The 20605-nt window shown below is 48.2% G+C and overlaps 1 protein-coding gene across 4 annotated transcripts in view; it reads right to left on the reverse strand.

Annotated features, from left to right (window-relative positions):
* The window catches only part of BCL2L1 (BCL2 like 1), a 66073-nt gene that overhangs the window by 1598 nt on the left and 43870 nt on the right, over positions 1-20605 (reverse strand). The gene's annotated exons all lie outside the window — the stretch shown is intronic.

Raw genomic sequence — 20605 nt, forward strand, 5'->3', positions numbered from 1 at the left:
TGGTGCAGGAACGGACGCTGAAGCATCTCACTTGGGTACCTTCATAAACCATATTGCAGGGTGTCCACCCTTAATTCTGCCTTCCTCTTCTCAATCTCAGGAGCTTTCAGAGACTTCAACTTCAACTCCCAGAATTCCCCAGCCAGCCTGGGTCGCCATGGTCGAGAAAGACTGGCTTTGAGGCGTAAAGGCGGGACTAGAACTCTACTGGTGACTGGCCCAAATTCACCCAGTTGGCTTTCATGCTTAAGGTGGAACTAGAACTCACCGTCTCCTAGTGACTGGCTAAAAGTCAGCTAACCGGCTTGGATATTTAAGGCGTGATTAGAACTCAGCGTTTCCTGGTGTTTGGCCCAAAGTCACTTAACCGGTTTTCGTGCCTAAGGTAGAACTAGAACTCACTGTCTCCTGGTGATTGGCCCAAAGTCACTTGACCAAATTCACCCAGTTGGCTTTCATGCCTACGGCATAACTAGAACTCACCGTCTCCTAGCGACTAGCCAAAAATCAACCAACTGGCTTTGATATTTAAGGCGGGGTTAGAACTCACCGTCTCCTGGTGATTGGCCCGAAGTCACCCAACCGGCTTTCATATCTAAGGCAGAACTAGAACTCACCGTCTCCCGGTGATTGGCCCAAAGTCACTTGACCAAATTCACCCAGTTGGCTTTCATGCCTACGGCATAACTAGAACTCACCGTCTCCTAGCGACTAGCCAAAAATCAACCAACTGGCTTTGATATTTAAGGCGGGGTTAGAACTCACCGTCTCCTGGTGATTGGCCCGAAGTCACCCAACCGGCTTTCATATCTAAGGCAGAACTAGAACTCACCGTCTCCCGGTGATTGGCCCAAAGTCACTTGACCAAATTCACCCAGTTGGCTTTCATGCCTACGGCATAACTAGAACTCACCATCTCCTAGCGACTAGCCAAAAATCAACCAACTGGCTTTGATATTTAAGGCGGGGTTAGAACTCACCGTCTCCTCGTGATTGGCCCAGAGTCACCCAGCCGGCTTTCATGCCTGAGGTGGGACTAGAACTCACCGTCTCCTGGTGATTGGCCCAAAGTCACCCAACCGGCTTTCATATCTAAGGCAGGATTAGAACTCACCGTCTCCCGGTGATTGGCCCAAAGTCATCCAATCAGTTTTCAGGCCTGAGGCGGGGCTAGAACTCCCAGTCTCCCTGTTTCTCGCCTTGCGCCTTAACCACCAAACCGAGCTGACTGGCAAGTCGTTTTATCTTGGTTTCACAGCTAGTACGAGCTGACAGAGAAGCCCTCCAGCGAGGTTCCATCCTGACAGGGCCTCCCCAGGGAGCCCCTCGCGCCTAGAGACGTCCCGGCCCGTCGGTTCAAAGCAACCCCGAGAAACCCGGCTGCGCTTTTTCCAAGAAAAGCTCCATTTTCTTGGGGATTTTGCTTGCTTTTCACGGCTGCTGCTGGTTGTGGTTTTTTTTTCCTTTCTCCCGCCCCCCCCCTCCTGGCCCCTTATCGTTTGCGGATTGCGGTATTTTATGTTTTTAATTTATCTCAACGTTTGCCCGGAGAGAACTCCGGTGATTGGATGACAAGAGGCGTGCAATAAAGGGAATAAATTTTGAAGGGATGCCAGGTTTCCCGTTTGGCATTGACGGAAAAGGGCTTTCCTTTTTGGTTTTTCTAAAAACCAAAATGATACTGGACATTATTGGGGAGGGAGTGGAAAAGCTGTATATATATATATATATACATATATGTGGGTCTTTGGTTATTCGGGTTTTCTCCCACGTAAAATTGGAAGTGTCTTGGCGACGTTTTGACGAAGTCTCATTCGTCATCTTCAGATGACGAATGAGACTTTGTCGAAACGTCGCCAAGACACTTCCAATTTTACGTGGGAGAAAACCCGAATAACCAAAGACCTACATACAAACACTCGCGAAAATCTCAGAAAACAAATATATATATATAAAAACTAAGTGGTTGCACCTAAACAGGAAACCTGCCGCTAAAGTTCTGGCGCTTTTTCAGTTCCTTCCGCTCGGACCTGGCTGAATTCGTACCTGTCCTAGTCGCCATCTTAAAAATGGGTGGTTGGGATTTCTTTCGGCTCTAGTTCAAGGCAAGGGGTGCTATTGGGTGCCCAGTTCCGTCCTTCTCAGGCTTCTTCCCAGCCGCCTAGCAAGGGAGGGTCAGCATGCCAAGACCCTCCAGATTTTCTGCCTTTCCCTCCCCCCCCAAGTCTTCCAAAATCCCACCCCCAGGGTCTGATTTCACAGCCCTTGGTGTCTGTCTGTCTGTCTTTTTTTCCTTCGTTTCTTCCTTCCCTCTCTCCCTCAAAATCAGAACTTACTTTCCTTCCTTCCTTCCCTCCCTCGAAATCAGTATTTTCTCCTTCCTTCTACATTAAAGCATTCCTTCCTTCCTTCCTTCTCTCTCAAAATCAGTATTTTTTCCTTCCTTCTACATTAAAAGTTTCCCTCCTTCCTTCCTTCCCTGAAAATCAGTATTTTTTCTTCCTTCTACATTGAATGATTCCTTCCTTCCTTCCTTCCTTCCTTCCTTCCTTCCTTCCTTCCTTCCTTCCTTCCTTCCTTCCTTCCCTCCCTCCCTCAAAATCCGTATTTTTTTCCTTCCTTCTACATTAAAACTTTCCTTCCTTCCTTCCTTCCCTCCCTCCCTCCCTCCATATGTCCCCCTTCTCGGTATTCAAAGTGGGCGGCTTACAATCCAGTAAAACTAGAAATATAACAACCGTTATAACCATATAAAATTGTACAGGATTAAATCCAGACTAATAAAAACCGCAGCCATCTTTACTTCCTCCTCTGGCCCAGAGCCACTCACTCTCCGAACGTCCTTCTTCCCAAATCGTTTCTCAATCCTGACTCAGCACCCGAAAGCTTCTGCCACATCGTTATTCATGGGCACAATGTTCCTTTTACACACACACACACGGAATCTGGCTATGAACATCCAAAGAACGTTGGAACTCCTGGATGCTGGTAAGGTCGGTGAAGGCTCAAAGCCACTTCACTACAAGTGTCTTCACGCAATGCCAATGATAGGTGGGAAGCAACAGGCCAACACCCAAAGCCATGTTTGCCAAGCCGACCTCCTGCTTCCCACAACTCGCACCCCCTCCAGAACTTCTGTGGACCCAGAGAAAGCAGCCTAGAACAGGGGTCTCCAACCTTGCAACTTTTAAGACTTGTGGACTTCAACTCCCAGAATTCCTGGATTCTGGGAGTTGCAGTCCACAAGTCTTAAAATTTGCCAAGGTTGGAGACCCCTGGCCTAGAAGAGCCGGGATGACCCAGCCACAAGACCACGGAGGGGGAGACCCCTCCACATCAAGATTCAGGAACGTAAGGTCTCCCCTTCAGGAGGGCAGAGAGGACCATGCAGGATGACACCTCTTTTGAGTTTGGGGCCATCACCTTCTGCTGATCTTTAGAAATGGGGGACTGATGCATTGAACAGAAGAACAGAGTGGGAAGGGACCTTGGAGGTCCTCCAGCTCAACCCCTTCTAGCTCAAGCGGGAGACCCTACACCATTTCAGACAAGTGGCTGTCCAATCTCTTCTTAAAAACCTCCAGTGACGGAGCATCCACAATTTCTTGTGGCAAGAAGTTCCACTGGTTAATTGTCCTCACTGTTAGGAAATTTCTCCTTAGTTCCAGATTGCTTCTCTCCTTGATTAGTTTCCATCCGTTGCTTCTTGTCCTGCCTTCAGGGGCTTTGGAGAAGAGCTTGACTCCCTCTTCTTTGGGGCAGCCCCCTTAGATATTGGAAGGCTGCTTTCATGTCCCCATTAGTCCTTCTTTTCATTAAACTAGATATACCCAATTCCTGCAGCCCTTCTTCACATGTTTTAGCCTCCAGTCTCCTAGCCCAGCAAACCCCAAGGATCAGTTCCATGGCGGGCAGCTTTTTCGTGACCCATGGAGGGCATGGTTTCATGTGTTGCCTGGATCCTGCACATGCACGAATGGGGCTTTGCTTGTTGCATGGGCCAGTTCTTGCCGGGTCTTAGACCGGTTGCAGCCCATGGCCCAGGGATTGGGGCACCCCTATCCTAGCCTAATTGAGGTAGGTGTCAGGTCTGGAAACCTACGGTAGGGTTCTGGAACCTTGACAGTAGGGAACCCCAATTTCACCCTTTTAGCATCCTTTTATAGCATATAGGGATGCAGTGGCTCAGGGGCTAGGACGTTGAGCTTGTCGATTGAAAGATTGGCAGCTCAGCGGTTCGAATCCCTAGTGCTGCCGTGTAACGGGGTGAGCTCCCGTGACTTGTCCCAGCTTCTGCCAACCTAGCAGTTTCGAAAGCATGTAAAAATGCAAGTAGAAAAAATAGGGACCACCTTTGGTGGGAAGGGAACAGCGTTCCGTGCGCCTGTGGTGTTGAGTCATGTCGGCCACATGACCATGGAGACGTCTTTGGACAGCGCTGGCTCTTCGGCTTTGAAACGGAGATGAGCAGCGCCCCCTAGAGTCAGGAACGACTAGCACATATGTGCGAGGGGAACCTTTACCTTTACTTTTTATAGCCTATTTTTAAAGCATATGGCTAGTCTAATGAAGAGAAGGACCAGGGGAGACAGGATAGCATCTTCCAGTATTTGAGGGGCTGCCACAGAGAGCGGAGGGGGTGTGTGGTCAACCTATTCTCCAAAGGGCAGACAAGGAATAATGGATGGAAACTGATCAAGGAGAGATTCAACCTGAAAATAAGGATGAATTTTCTGACAGTGAGAACAGTCAACCCATGGGACAGAAGTTGCCTTCAGAAGTTGTGGGAGCTTCATCCCTGGAAGCTTCCAAGAAGAGACTGGACTGCCATCTGTCAGAAATGGTGTAGGGTCTCCTGCTTGGGCTGGGGGGTTGGACTAGACGACCTCCGAGGTCCCTTCCAAGTCTGTTAATCCGTATCCTCTTCCAGGTTTATTTGAAAATTCCAGATCAACGCGGCCACACCGTTCTTGAAGGAAGGAGACGAACTCCTGCTTAGGATTAGCCAAGATTGGGCAGCCCGCAAGCCTGTTGCCTCATTCACCGCTGATCTTGAGTTTCTCCCGCTGCAGCCAAGAGCCACGTCTCTTGCCTTGTCGACCCATCTCTGGGTCACATGCACGCCCCACACACGGCCTGTGGAGGAGACGCCCCCAGCACACACACAACTCCCCATGGCCTGGGCTCATGATTTCCCTTGTGATGTTTTGAGATGGTCAAATGCATCTCGGCACAAGAGATTCTCTCGCTCTCCTCCCACCCCGAGGTATCGGAAAAAATGCAACCAGCCCCATTTATGCATCCCCCAAATTGTAGGGTGGAAGGGGACCTTTGGGGGGGGGGTCTTCTAGTCCAATCCCTGGGTCAAGGCGGGGGGGAATTGATCCCATCCTGGTCAAATGGTGGTGGTGGTCTGTGTTCTGAAAGCCTGCGGTGATGGAGCAGCCACGATTTCTAGAGTCAAGCCGTGCCCCTGAATAATAGAAGAACACAGTTGGGAGGGGACCCTGGAGGTCTTCTAGTCCAACCCCCTGCTCAAGCTGGAGATGCTATATTATCCCAGACAAATGGCTGTCCAATCTCTTCTTAAATACAGCGCCACCTGCTCCTGCTCCTCTCTGCAAACCCCACTCCCTTCTAGCACTGATGATGTTACCTAGTCTGGTCATGAAACGTCTGCAAGAAAACAACCCAGCTCAGAGAGCACCAAGGAGCCCACAGTCGTCCTCTTCCTGTCCATAACCCTCCTCCCTTCTAGCACTGATGATATTACCTAGTTGGGTCATGAAACATCTGGAAGTTCAGAGAGCATCAAGGACCCCAGTCCCGCCCCTCACCCCTTCCTTCCATAATCCTTCCTCCCTTCTAGCACTGATGATGTTACCTAGTCTGGTCATGAAACGTCTGCAAGAAAACAACCCAGCTCAGAGAGCACCGAGGACCCTGCAGTTTAACCCCCGAGTTACAAATATTCTCTTTTACCGATGCTAGGGCCGCGGTGTGGCTCAGGCTGTAAGAAGCCTGTTATTAAACACAGCTGCCTGCAATTACTGCAGGTTCAAGTCCCACCAGGCCCAAGGTTGACTCAGCCTTCCATCCTTTATAAGGTAGGTAAAATGAGGACCCAGATTGTTGAGGGCAATAAGTTGACTTTGTATATAAATATACAAATAGAATGAGACTATTGCCTTACACAATGTAAGCCGCCCTGAGTCTTTGGAGAAGGGCGGGATATAAATGTAAATAAATAAATAATAAAATAAATAATATTACGGATCTCCAGCAGCTGGTAAGATGAGGGGCGATATCTGTGTCATCCCTTCAGGGACTCAGTCCCACGAAACTAAACTCAACCCCCTTGGTTTTAGCCTCTCCCGCGACGGTCCTTCTACAGAACCCACTGTTAATTTGCGACCCACACCTCACTTGTTGCCCAATAGGGCGGACCCATACAGAAGTCAGAGATCCGCTTCACCTGAGCTGCCTAATCGAACTGAAACTAATTGAAACTAGTCAAGGAGAGAAGCAACCTGGAATTGAGGAGAAACTTCCTAAGAGTGAGGTACAATTAACCAGTGGAACAGCTTGCCACCAGAAGTTGTGGGTTTTCCATCACTGGAGGTTTTTAAGAAGAGACTGACAGTCACCGCTCTGAAATAGTATAGGATCTCCTGCTTGAGCAGGGGGATGGACTAGAAGACCTTCAAGGTCCCATCCCATCCCATCCTAAATAATCAAGGAGAGAAGCAACCTGGAATTAAGGAGAAACTTCCTAACAGTGACGACAATTAACCAGTGGAACTGTTTGCCACTAGAAGTTGTAGGTGTTCCATCATGTTTTCAAGAAGAGATTGGATAGTCACTTGTCCGAAATGGTATAGGGCAGTGGTGGCTAACCTTTTTGCCATCACGTGCCAGGAGTGTGTGGGGGGGGGGAGAGACGGTGTGTGTGTGTGTGTGTGTCACGCGTGTGCGTGCCCACAACCATAATTATACGTGCCCCACCCCTGCGTGTGCAACCCCCCCGTGCTCCCCCGGCAGCTCCTGGCACGCGATGGCCCGGTAGGTCTGTTTTTTTCTCTCACCTGGCTCCAAAGCCTTTCTAGGAGTCTGGGGAGGGCAAAAACAGCCTCCCCCCCCCAGAAAGTCCTATGGATGCCAGAAACGGCCAGTTTCCCTACTTCTGGTGGGCCCAGAAAGCCCGAAAATCAGCTGGTGCGCGCCGGAGCTGAGCTCGTGTGCCCACTGATATGGTTAAGCATGCCAATGCTTCGCCACCACGGGTATAGGGTCTCCTACTTGAGCTGGACTAGAAGACCTCCAAGGCCCCTTCCGGCTCTATTCTATTCCAATTCTGCCATGAGCTGTTCCACTTAGCAGCGGAAATTTTGGGCTCAACTGTGGTTGTAAGTCGAGGACTATCTGTAATAAGATAGGCTGGCAATTCTCAAGCTTAGCGACTTTTAAGAGGGATGGACTTCCACTCCCAGAATTCCCTACTCGGCATGCTTTAGGGGAGGGGGCTTCAACTCCCAGAATTCCAGAGCCAGCACCTTAAAGGGGCCACGACTGAGGAAAAACTGCGGTAGGAGAATGGAATTTGAATCTTGGTGAGCTGCCATCAAAAATATTTCTCTGTTCTTTCGGCAGCGGAAATAAAGCTACATTCCAGGAGGATCAGAGAGCTGGGTGGCTGACCTGATCCCAGATTCTTCAGAACCAGCAAAGGGGGGGTGGGCGCGGGATTCAGGAACGGCCTTGCAAATCGGACTTTAGGACTCCTGGACCAGAACCGAGAAATGAGGATTTGCGATCGCAAACCGTTCGCCAGGGAGCCTCCCGCAGGATTAGAAAGGATCGTGACCCAATTTCTCCCATCTGCTTCCCTAGGAGAGGGATCCGGTAGAGGAGAGCTCGGAGCAGCGTTCGGATCTCTTATGGATTGTTTTTAAAAATGGATTTTGCAGGTCAGGGAGGAGAACCAGCCTTTGGGAAGCTGCTGGTCAGCTCTGAGGAAATCAGGAGGGGGCTGCCTGCGTATAAACATTTTCCGGAGGAATATTTCTATTTTGCACCTGTATTTTAAATCCAACTGGCTGCCCAGCTGAGCTAGCTGAATTGTCTCCAGAAGGTTTTTAAGAAAAGACTGGACAGCCACTTGTCTAAAATAGTATAGGTTCTCCTGATTGAGCAGGGGGCTGGACTAAAAGACCTCCAAGGCCCCTTCCAGATCCTATTCCATTCCATTCCGTTCCGTTCCGTTCCGTTCCGTTCCGTTCCGTTCCGTTCCCTTCCCTTCCCTTCCCTTCCCTTCCCTTCCCTTCCCTTCCCTTCCCTTCCCTTCTCTTCTCTTCTCTTCTCTTCTCTTCCCTTCCCTTCCCTTCCCTTTCCCTTTCCCTTATTCTATTCTATTCTATTCTATTCTATTCCATTCCATTCCATTCCTATTCCCAGCTGAGGAATTCTGGGAGATGGTCCACAAGTCTTAAAGTTGCCAAATTTGGAGAGCCCTGATCTAAAGCAAGGAGCCTTCCAGAAGATAAGGAAGCGGCTCAGAAAGGGAAGAAGGGATCTGGACCTTCATGGGTTGAAGTTACAAGCTGGACTTCTCTTCCATCTTTGATCTTTCTCCATGTCTAGCAACAGAGCCCAAGTCAGCAGCAGGAACTAGAGTCGTCACCTGCTGCCCTTTTCATCTGGATGTACTGTTGTCCTCATCACCTCCAGGATGTCCTCACCACCCCAGCCTTGGTGTCCTGACCACTAAATTGTCTCAAAGTGGGTTGCCAAACTATTCCCCAACCTACAGAATGACAGACTTATTCTTAGAAGTTGTGAGTGTTTCTAACACTGGTGGTTTCTAATGAGATTGGACAGCCGTTTGTCTAAAATGGTAGAAGGTCTCCTGCTTGAGCAGCAGGTTGGACTAGAAAACTCTAAGGTCCCTTCCAACTCTGTTATTCTGTTAGAGGTGGAAGGAACCTCAGAGGTCTTCTAGTCCAACCGCCTGCTCAAGCAGAAGACCCTATACCATTTCAGACAAATGGCTTTCCAATCTCTTCTTAAAAGCTTCCAGTGCTGAAGCATTTACAACTTCTGGAGGCAAGTTGTTCCACAGGTTAATTGTTCTCATTGTCAGGAAATTTCTCCTTAGTTCTAAGTTGCTTCTCTCCTTGATGAGTTTCCATCCATGGCTTCTTGTCCTGCCTTCAGGTGCTTTGGAGAATAGCTGGACTCCCTCTTCTTTGTGGCAGCCCCTTTGAATAAGATTTTTATAATATTTTTAATTCTATTTATAAAATTGTTCTTATGTTGGCTGTAAACCGCCCTGAGTCCTTCGGGAGAAGGGCGGTATAAAAATCAAATAAATAAATAAATAAATACTGGAAGACTGCTATCATGTCTCCCCTAATTCTTCTTTTCTCTAGACTGGCCATACCCAATTCCTACATTCCCATTCTTCATATGTTTTAGCCTCTAGTCCCCTAATCAGAGAACATAGAATAGAATAATAGAGTTGGAAGGGACTTTTGAGGTCTTCTAGTCCAACCCTCTGCTTAGGCAGGAAACAGGGGACCCTATACCAGTGATGGCTAACCTTTTTGCCATTGCATGCCAAAGAGTGGGGAGCGTGTGTGTTGCACGTATATGTACCCACACCCATAATTTAATTTGCCCCCCTCCCGCTTTTGGCATGCAATGGCCCGGTGGGCCTGGTAGGCCCGTTTTTCGCCCGCCCCAGGCTCCAGAAGTTTTCTTGGAGCCTGGGGAGGCCAAAAACTGCCTCCCCCCCACCGTGAGGCCCTCCGGAGGCCGGAAACGGACCGTTTCCCGACTTCTGGTGGGACTGGAAGGCCCGAAAATTAGGTGGCTGGAGCATGCTTGCGCGCCGGAGCTGAGCTAGGGCAACGCTTGCGTGCCCACAGATATGGCTCCGTGTGCCATAGGTTCACCATCACAGCCCTTATTCTGTTTCAGACAAATGGTGGCCCAACACCTTCTTAAAAACCTCCATTGATGGAGCACCTACAACCTCTGGTGGCAAGTAGTTCCACTGGTGAATTGTCCTCACTGTCAGGAAATTCCTCCTTAGTTCCAGGTTGCTTCTTGCCTTGATGAGTTTCCATCCAGCTGCTTCTTGTTCTGCCTTCTGATGCTTTGCAGCAGGGGTCTCCAACCTTAGTAACTGTTGTGTCTGCGCCCCCTGCCAGAAAGTGACTCGGACAGTGAGGGGGAAGGGCCATCAGGACTTACCTCTGGAGCACCAGCTTCCCTGGCTCAGCTCCAGGAGACAGAGGCAGGCCAGGTGGAGGAGATAACGAGGCCTCCGTCCCCTGACTCTTCCCCCCCCCCCAGGCCACGCCTTCAGACCCGGCTGATGGCAATCAGGCCTGGCTGGACCCCAGGTTTCGTAGGCAGGAGAGGCGGGAACAACAGAAGCAGGGGTGGGGCAGGCCTAGGAAGTGCTGAGTCATGGAGCCACACCCCACAGGATATAAAAGCAGCAAGGGCTGCTATACCACTTCGTGGCGAGCAAATCAACTGCTCAGAGGGAGAGAACTAGAGCTGAAGTCCTGTTTGTTCCTGGTTTCCTGGCTGACTCACCGGCATCAAGAGAGATAACAGAGACACTTGGCAGATGCTCACTAGTTTGCTGCCAGAGCTGATAGTTGCCGGCTAATTAAGTCATCGCTCGTGTCTCCGGGACTGCGGAGGGGGACAGAACAGTAACTTTAAGGTTTGTGGATTTCAACTCCCAGAGTTCCTCAGCCAGCAAAGCTGACTTGAGGGACTGGGAGTTGGTCCACAAGCTTTAAAGTTACTAAGGTTGGAGACCCCTGCTTTGGAGAACAACTTCCCCCCCCCACTCTTCTTTGTGACAGCCCCTTAATTGGAAAAAAAAAAGTTGATAGTTCCACAAAGCTTTGGTGCTGTTCCTGGCAAGGCAGCAATCAAAGGGAAGCCGGAAATCAAACAATGATCCACTTTTCTAGGAAGGGAGGTGTCCTTCCACCCACTGGAGAGATGAGATGATGTGGAACATCCCTGCTGTTCTAAGTTCCCTCCCTAGGCTGGGTTTCAGCCAACAACGGGAGGGGCAGAAGGAAACATCCAACAGGCCACCCACCATGCAGGACCGCCCTGCCTCCTGTAAAGCCGAAACAGGAAGGGGTGTGTGTGATTTTTTTTATTATTTGCATTTATATCCCGCCCTTCTCCGAAGACTCAGGGCGGCTTGCACTGTGTCAAGCAATAGTCTTCATCCATTTGTATATTATATACAAAGTCAACTTATTGCCCCCAACAATCTGGGTCCTCATTTTACCTACCTTATAAAGGATGGAAGGCTGAGTCAACCTTGGGCCTGGTGGGACTAGAACCAGCAGTAATTGCAAGCAGCTGTGTTAATAACAGACTGTCTTAGCAGTCTGAGCCACCTCAGACCTTTCCAGAAAGCAGAGACGAGAGAGAGGCGAGGCTTGGGAAAGGCAGATGTTGGCAGAGAGGACGTACGCTCTGGGACTGAAACTCTCTGGATTTCAAAGAGAACCCCCGGCTTGCAAGAGGAAAAACGGGGTATGCAAAGCCAGCTCTGTAAATGATCCATTGCACAGATTTTCCCAGGTGCAGGGCACGTCCGGTAGAGATGCTGCAACTGTCGTAAATTGGTGCCGCGGTGATACAAAGCCTTAGTAAGGCCACGTTTGGAATGCCGCATCCAGTTTTGGTCACCATATTATAAATGAGATGTTGAGACTCTGGAAAGAGTGCAGAGAAGAGCAACTAATATCATTTAGGACAGGGGTCTCCAACCTTGGGAACTTTTAAGACTTGTGGACTTCAACTCCCAGTTCCTCAGTTAGCTTTGCTGGCTGAGGAACTCTGGGAGTTGAAGTTCACAAGTCTTAAAATTGCCAAGATTGGAGACCCCTGGTTTATAGGGAAAGGGAATAGAATAAAGCTACAAAACTCCTTGTGTGTCCAATCACACTAAGCCAATAAAAGATTATTCTATTCTATTCTATTCTATTCTATTCTACACTATTCTACTCTACTCTACTCTATTCTATTCTATTCTACAAGTCTTAAAGTTGCCAAGGTTGGAGACCCCTGATTTAGGGGACTGGAGGATAAAACGTAGGAAGAACGGTTGCAGGAACTGGGTATGGCTAGTGTAGAGAAAAGAAGGATTTAGGGGAGACATGATAGCAGTGTTCCAATATTTGGGGGGCTGCCCCAAAGAAGAGGGAGTCAAGCTATTCTCCAAAGCACCTGAAGGCAGGAGAAGAAGCAACGGATGGAAACTAATCCAGGAGAGAAGCAACCTGGAGTTAAGGAGAAATTTCGTGACAGTGAGAACAATTAAATCAGTGGAACAACTTGCCACCAGAAGTTGTGGGTGCTCCAACACTGGAAGTTTTTAAAGAAGAGACTGGACAGTAATTTGCCTTGAACGATGTAGGATTTCTAGCCTACAGGGGCTTGGAGTGGAAGACCTCTGAGATCCCTTCCAACTGTTATTCGGTTATTCTATTCTGCTATTTTATTAATTACCTACTTTCTTGCTTGTGCTTATTTTACAGGAGGCACTGAACCTGTATCAAATGAATGGCCAAGGCAGGTTTTGCCACAGGTTTCCTTGGTGCTCTCTGAACCTGGCGGTTGTCTTGCAGACGTTTCTTGACCCAGCTAGGGAACATCATCAGTGCTAGAAGGGGGAAGACTTTGCAAAGAGGAGGAGGAGGAGGAGGAAGAAGAAGAGCAGGAGAACTGGAAGAGGAGGAGGAGGAGGAGGAGGAGGAGGAGGAGGAGGAAGACGACTGTGGGGTCCTTGGTGCTCTCTGAACCTGGTAGTTTTCTTGCAGACGTTTCATGACCCAACTAGGTAACATCACCAATGCAAGCTTAGTGTTAATCTCTGCTTATCTGGGTGTTGAGTGCTGGTGAGGAGATGTTGTGGCCTTTTTGTTTCCTTGTTAGCTTTTTGATTGATTCTTTCGAATGGTAGGCAGATGTTCTTTATCTCTGTGTGCCCGTTGATGGCGGATTTATCTGAGTGCCAAGCTCTCCGGGAATCCTCTGGTGTTTTGGAACTCGGCTTGGTGGAGGATGCTCCCCCCTCCCCCCCAGTTGCTCAACAGACACTGCAATGAAGTTCTGTCACCGTCCACCCCGTCATGCTCTCATCGTGTCTTCTGACTGCTAGTTGGGGTTTACTCATCATTCCCACAAACACTGAGAGGGCAAACCACCACGTTTAAACCGAAAGCAAACCACTTCCTTCCAGCACTGATGATGTTACCTGGTTGGGTAATGAAACATCCGCTACAAAACAGCCAAGCTCACGAGAGCACCGAGGACCTCGGAGTCCTCCTCCTCTCTTCTCCTCCAGCTCTGCAATCCCCACTCCCTTCAAGCCCTGATGTGATTACCTAGTTTGGTCGTAAAACCGCTACAAGAAAACCACCAAGCTCAGAGAGCAACCAAGGACCCCCACAGTCGTCCTCTTCCTCTCCAGAAACCCCACTCCCTCCTAGCACTGATGATGTTCCCTAGCTGGGTCATGAAACGTCTGCAAGGAAACCACCAAGCTCAGAGAGCACCAAGGAGGACCCGATAGTCCTCCTTCTCCTCCTCTCTGCAATCCCCACTCTTTTCTAGCCCTGACGTTATTACCTAGTTTTATCATGAAACATCTGCAAGAAAACCACCAAGTTCAGAGAGCACCAAGCACCCCACAGTCCTCCTCTTCCTCTCCAGAAACCCCCATCCCTTCTAGCACTGATGATGTTCCCTAGTTGGGTCATGAAACGACTACAAGGAAACCACCAAGCTCAGAAGGCACCAAGGACCCCATAGTCTTCTTCCACTCCATAAATCCCACTCCCTTCCAGCATTGATGATGTTCCCTAGTTTGGTCATGCAAGAAAACCACCAAGCTCAGGGAGCACCATGGACCCATAGTCATCGTCCTCCTCCACTTCCTCTCTACAATCTCCCCTCTTTTCTAGCTCTGATGCTATTACCTAGTTGGGTCATTAAACGTCTACAAGAAAACCACCAAGCTCAGAGAGTACTAAGGACACCGCAGTTCAACCCCGAGCTACAGTATACATACTGGATGAAGAAGAAAGGGAGGCTGTGGTTTTTTTTGAGGGGGGATTCACCCCGAGGTGCACAGGGATCTATTAAACTGAGTCAACAAAATAAATGGCCGATGCCTGGATTTCCCCCCCCCCCAAATATGCCTGCGGTCTTATGAGGACCTGCTGAAATCCTTCAAAATAGCTCTTAGGTTTTCAGTCCAAGAGAGAAAAGGCGATGGCTGTCTTGCAGTGCAACCACACGGCCCAAGAGAACTTAATCCTTGTCCTCTTTTTGGTTCCAAGAACTATTATTTTGGGACAGGAAGTCTATCCAAGATGCAGATTTTTATTTTTATTTTTTGCTGGTTTGCAGGAAAAAATCAATGAAGTTAATGAAAAAAACGAGAAAGCCATTTTTTCTATCGAGTAGCCACTGCCCCACTTCATTTATGGGCACTAGGTGTGTGTGGGTGTCAAATTATTTTCCATGGCAACAATAGGCAAGACAAGAAACAATGGTTGGAAACTAACCCAAGAGGGAAGCAACCTAGAACTAAGGAGGAATTCGCTGACAGTTAAAACAAATAGCCAGTGGAACTGCTTGCCTCCAGAAGTTGTGGGTGCTCCATCACTGGAGGTTTTTAAGAAGAGACTGGACAGACATTTGTTTGAAATGATGTAAGATCTCCTGCTTGACCAGCGGGTTGGGCTAGAAGACCTCCAAGGTCCCTTCCAAGTCGATTATTCTATGTTCTATGAGCAAAGCTGGCTGGGGAATTCTGGGACTTGGAAGTCCACACATCTTAAAATTGCCATGTTTGAAAAACACCACTTTAGACCCTCTTTCTGGTGCATTAAGAAATCTCTGCTAGTCCTAGCCATTTTCGAATGGAATGGAATAGGAATAGAAATTAGAATAGAATGGAATGGAATGGAATGGAATGGAATAGAATAGAATAGAATAGAATAGAATAGATGGAATGGAATAGAATAGAATAGAATAGAATAGAATAGAATAGAATAGAATAGAATAGAATAGAAAATGGAATGGAATGGAATGGAATGGAATAGAATAGAATAGAATAGAATGGAATAGGAATAGAATAGAATAGAATAGAATGGAATGGAATGGAATGGAATGGAATGGAATAGAATAGAATAGAATAGAATAGAATGGAATAGGAATAGAAATTAGAATGGAATGGAATGGAATGGAATAGAATAGAATAGAATAGAATAGAATAGAATAGAATAGAATGGAATGGAATGGAATGGAATGGAATGGAATAGAACGGAACGGAACGGAACGGAACGGAACGGAACGGAACAGAACAGAACAGAACAGAACAGAACAGAACAGAAGGAATGGAATGGAATGGAATGGAATAGAATAGAATAGAATAGAATAGAATAAATGGAACGGAACGGAACGGAACGGAACGGAACGGAACAGAACAGAACAGAACAGAATAGATGGAATGGAATGGAATGGAATGGAATGGAATAGAATAGAATAAATGGAATGGAACGGAACGGAACGGAACGGAACGGAACGGAACGGAACAGAACAGAACAGAACAGAACAGAACAGAAGGAATGGAATGGAATGGAATGGAATGGAATAGAATAGAATAGAATAGAATAGAATAAATGGAATGGAACGGAACGGAACGGAACGGAACGGAACAGAACAGAACGGAACGGAACGGAACGGAACGGAATGGAATAGAATAGAATAGAATGGAATGGAATGGAATGGAATGGAATAGGATAGGATAGGATAGGATAAGAGATGGAAGGAACCTTGGAGATCTTCTAATCCATCCCCTGCTCAGGAGACCCTATACCATTTGAAACAGGTGGCTATCCAATCTCTTCTTTTTTTATATATAAAAAACTTTTATTTTTACATTCATATCCAACAACTCATTCAATGCACAGTCATATACAATTAGTCGGGCTTGCCCAGTCACCACCCCCTCTTTTTAACTCTCTTCCCTCTTCTACCTTCTTCTACTTTCCAGACCTTCCTCCCCTTCTACATCCTCTCCTCCCTCCACCCTATACCTTCCTTCTCCCTCTTCTACCCCTCTTCCTTCCTCTTCTCCCTCTTCTCCTCTTTCCTACCTTCTACTCTCTCCTCTTTTCTCCCTCCCCACCAAATCCAATCTCTTCTTAAAAACACCCAGTGATGGAGCACCACACTTTTTGTTAGCAAGCTGTTCCACTGGTTAATTGTCCTCACTGTTAGGAAGTTTCTCCTTAATTCCAGGTTGCTTCTCTCTTTGATCAGTTTCCAACCATTATTTCTTGTCCTGCCCTCTGGTACTTTGGAGAATAATTTGACCTCCTCTTCTTTGGGGCAGCCCCTCAAATATTGGGATACTGCTATCATGTCACCCCTGGTCCTTCTCTTCACTAGACTAGCCAGACCCAAACCCTGCAGTCGTTCTTCCGATGTTTGAGTCTCCAGGCCTTCGATCATCTTCGTTGCTCTTCTCTGCACTTTTCCCAAAGTCTCAACATCTTTTTTTGTAGCATGGTGAACAAAACTGTTTTGCAGTATTCCAGGTGTTGTGTTGCCAGCCATGGAGGCCTTACTAGGGTTTCATAAACTGGTAATTCTGGGAGTTGAGGTCCACCCATCTTAACGCCACCCTGTCTCTCTTCTCCCAATGAACTCGAGGGGCCAATGACTTACTATTATTTTTTTTGTCATCTGTGATTAAAAAGCTGGTGTGAAGTAAACAACACCGTTGCGTGTCACCACGACAAGCCGTGCGCAACCAAGAAACAATGCCATTCATTGCATCACCCCTAGTCATACACAAGGGCCTTTACTTTGTATGGGGAAATAATAGATCTCACTTCCGCAAAGTCGTAAATTGCCTTTCTTAGGAAAGCCTGACTGGATGCCAAGGAGCTGATGTAACTGCTGCAGACATGCCTACTCCACATGGGCGGAATGATACCAAACTCGTAAAGGAGCAGCCCGTAAGTCCTACTACGTTTGAGAAGGTAGAATATGAAGAAGATGTGAAGAACGGTTGCACGAGATGGGCATGGCTGGTCCAGAGAACAGAAGGACTGGGGAGGACACGATAGCAGTATTTCAGTATTTAAGGCAGCGGTTCTCAACCTGTGGGTCGCGACCCCGTTGGGGGTCGAATGACTATTTGCCAGGGGTCGCCTAAGACCATCGGAAATATGGGAAGTATACTTGCGAGTCGAAGAATCGCGCTCCAATGGTTGACTCCGCAAGCCAGCTGCAGGCTCTTCAAATCGCTAGCCGAATTCGGCTTCAGGCGCGATGAATTAAAAAAGAGAGAAATCTTTGCTCTGATGTCTCCCTCTCAAGCCAGCTGCAATCACTCCCAATCGCTAGCCTAATCTGGCTTCAGGCGCAATAAACTTAATAGGGGAGGAGTCTCCGCTTTAATGCCTCCGTCCTCAAGGCAATCGCAAGCAGTTCAGATCGCTAGCCAAGACGGCTTCAGGCACGATAAATTCAAAACGAAAATAATTTTACGGTTTGGGGTCGCCACATCGTGGGGAATTGTATTAAAGGGGTCGCAGCACTATAAAGGTTGAGAACCACTGATTTAAGGGGATGCCACAAAGAGGAGGGGGGTCAACTTATTTTCCAAAGCACCAGAAGGCAGGACAAGAAGCAATGGATGGAAAGTAACCAAGGAGAGAAGCAACCTCGAATTGAAGAGAAACTTCCTAACAGTGAGAACAATTTAGAGGACTGGATGCTAAAACATGAAAAACAGTTGCAGGAATTGGGTTTGTCTAGTTTAATGGAATAGGGACGCGGTGGCTCAGGGGCTAGGACGTTGAGCTTGTCGATCGAAAGGTCGGCAGCTCGGCGGTTCGAGTCCCTAGTGCTGCCATGTAATGGGGTGAGCTCCCGTTACTATTCCTAGCTTCTGCCAACCTAGCAGTTTCGAAAGCATGTAAAAATGCAAGTAGAAAAATAGGGACCACCTTTGGTGGGAAGGGAAGAGCGTTCCGTGTGCCTTTGGCATTGAGTCATGCCGGCCACATGACCACGGAGATGTCTCCGGACAGCGCTGGCTCTTCGGCTTTGAAACGGAGATGAACACCGCCCCCTAGAGTCGGGAACGACTAGCATGTATGTGCGAGGGGAACCTTTACCTTTTTAGTTTAATGAAAAGAAGGACTAGGGGTGACACGATAGCAAGTGTTCCAATATTTGAGGGGTGGCCCCAAAGAAGAGGGGAGAACTATTCTCCAAGGCATCTGAAGGCAGGACAAGAAGGGACGGATGGAAACTAAGCAAGGAGAGAAGCAACCTAGAACTAAGGAGGAATTTCCTGACAGCGAGAACAATTAACCAATGGAACAACTTGCCTCCAGAAATTGTGGCTGCTCCATCACTGGAGGATTTTAAGAAGAGACTGGAAAGCTACTTGTCTGAAGTGGTATAGGGTCTCCTGCTTGAGCAGGGGGCTGGACTAGAGGACCTCCAAGGTCCTTTCCAGCTCTATTCTGAATTAAATAGCTTAATGAAAAGAAGGACTCGGGTGACATGATAGCAGTGTTCCAATATCTCAGGGGTTGCCACAAAGAAGAGGGAGCCAAACTATTCTCCAAAGCACCTGAGGGTAGAACAAGAAGCGACGGGTGGAAACTAATCAAGGAAAGAAGCAACTTAGAACTAAGGAGAAATTTCCTGGTAATTAGAACAATTAACCAGTGGAACCGAAGTTGCCTTCAGAAATTGTGGCTGCTCCATCACTGGAGATTTCCAAGAAGAGCCATTTGTCTGAGATGTCTAGGGAGATTCTCCGTCATCCAGGTCATGGTTGTCCAAAACGGGCTTTTTTCAAGAGGCAACTGGACTTTTTGATTTTTCTTTGAAGATCTTTCGCTTCTCATCCAAGAAGCTTCATCAGCTCCGAGATGTTTTGTCTGAGATGTTTTAGAGTTTCCTGCTTGTGCAAGGGGTTGGACTAGAAGACCTCCAAGGTCCCTTCCAACTCTTGTTATTCTGTTATTCTATAATCCCAGATCAATTAATCAAGTTGAACGAGTTACCTCCAGAAGTTGTGGGTAGCTCCATCACTGGAGGCTTTTGAGAAGAGACGGGACAGCCATTTGTCTGGAATAATACAGGGTCTCCTCCTTGAGCAGGGGGCTGGACTAGAAGACCTCCAAAGTCCCCTCCAGTTCTAGCCTGAATTTAGAATGTAAAGGTTTTCAAGCTCATCGTGAAAAATCGAGCAGGATCGTGTGACAATCAATCAGTGGAACAACTTGCCACCAGAAGTTGCGAATGCTCCAACGCTGGAAGTTTTTAAGAAGAGGTTGAATAACCCTTTGTCTGAAGTGGTGTTTCCTGCCTAAGCAGGGGGTTGGTCTAGAAGACCTCCAAGGTCCCTTCCGACTCTTATTCGGTGACAACCAGAAGGAAGGCGAGAACGGAGATATTTTAGCTCTTCTAAAGGAAAAAAAAATGGAAGATGGAGGTTTCCTAATTAAGGGAGGAACCCCCCCCCCCATTTGTGGAAATCTGGAAGCAGCTGATCCTCTCCCCGCAACCTCGCAATGGTGCATCGGGCTGCCCCGTTCTTTCCTTCCGCCGCCGCGTTTCTCCTCCTCGTTGCAACCAGAGGCTCGTTATGGGAATAAAACAGCTCAGAAACTTGATTAACGTGACCTATATAACGGGTGGAAGGTGCAGCCGGGAAAACTGCGGCAAGCCTGCAGCCCTCGACTGGAAAATAAATGCATCGGAGGGCGAAGCAAACGCAGGAAGGACGGCCTGATTCGATTTGCAGGAGAATAATTAGAGGGGACGGCGAGATCCTTCCGTTTGATTAGGGACGTTCTGCAGATCTCGGGCTAAGAAAAGACGCCGAGGAAACCGGGAGAAATTGTCATTGTTTGGATGGAGGGGAGGGGGGTGGCCGGGGGGGGGGGGGAAGAAAGGGAATTTGGAGGATCCTTGAAGATCGGTGGGATGAAGCCGAAATAAAGCAAGAAACGGTTTTCCAAAAGTGGGAAATGCACACCTGCGGGCCATTAGGATTCAAGGGCATGGGCCGTTGCTCGGGAGAGACGGACAGATCTGGAGGGGTGTCTTTTCCTGCAACAGCACCTACCCCCTGCCCCCCCACCATGAGCACTGATGATGTTCCCTAGTTGGGTCATGAAACGTCTGCAAGAAAACAACCCAGCTCAGAGAGCAGCGAACATCACACAGCAGTCTTCTTCCTCCTGCTCCTCCTCTCTGCAACCGCCCCTCTTTCTTCCAGCACTGATGATGTTCCCTAGTTGGGTGATGAAAAGTCTGCAGGAAAACTATCAATCTTGGGAGAGGATCAAGGACCCCACACTCCTCCTCCTCTTCCTTTCCACAAACCCTACTCCCTTCTACTACTGACGTTACCTAGCTGGGTCATGAAATGCCTGCAAGAAAACCACCAAACTCAGAGACCACCAAGGACCCCACGGTTGTCCTCCCCCTTCCCTTCCCTTCCCTTCCTCCT

The sequence above is a fragment of the Ahaetulla prasina genome, chromosome 3, assembly GCF_028640845.1.
Source record: "Ahaetulla prasina isolate Xishuangbanna chromosome 3, ASM2864084v1, whole genome shotgun sequence".
NCBI lineage: Eukaryota > Metazoa > Chordata > Lepidosauria > Squamata > Colubridae > Ahaetulla > Ahaetulla prasina.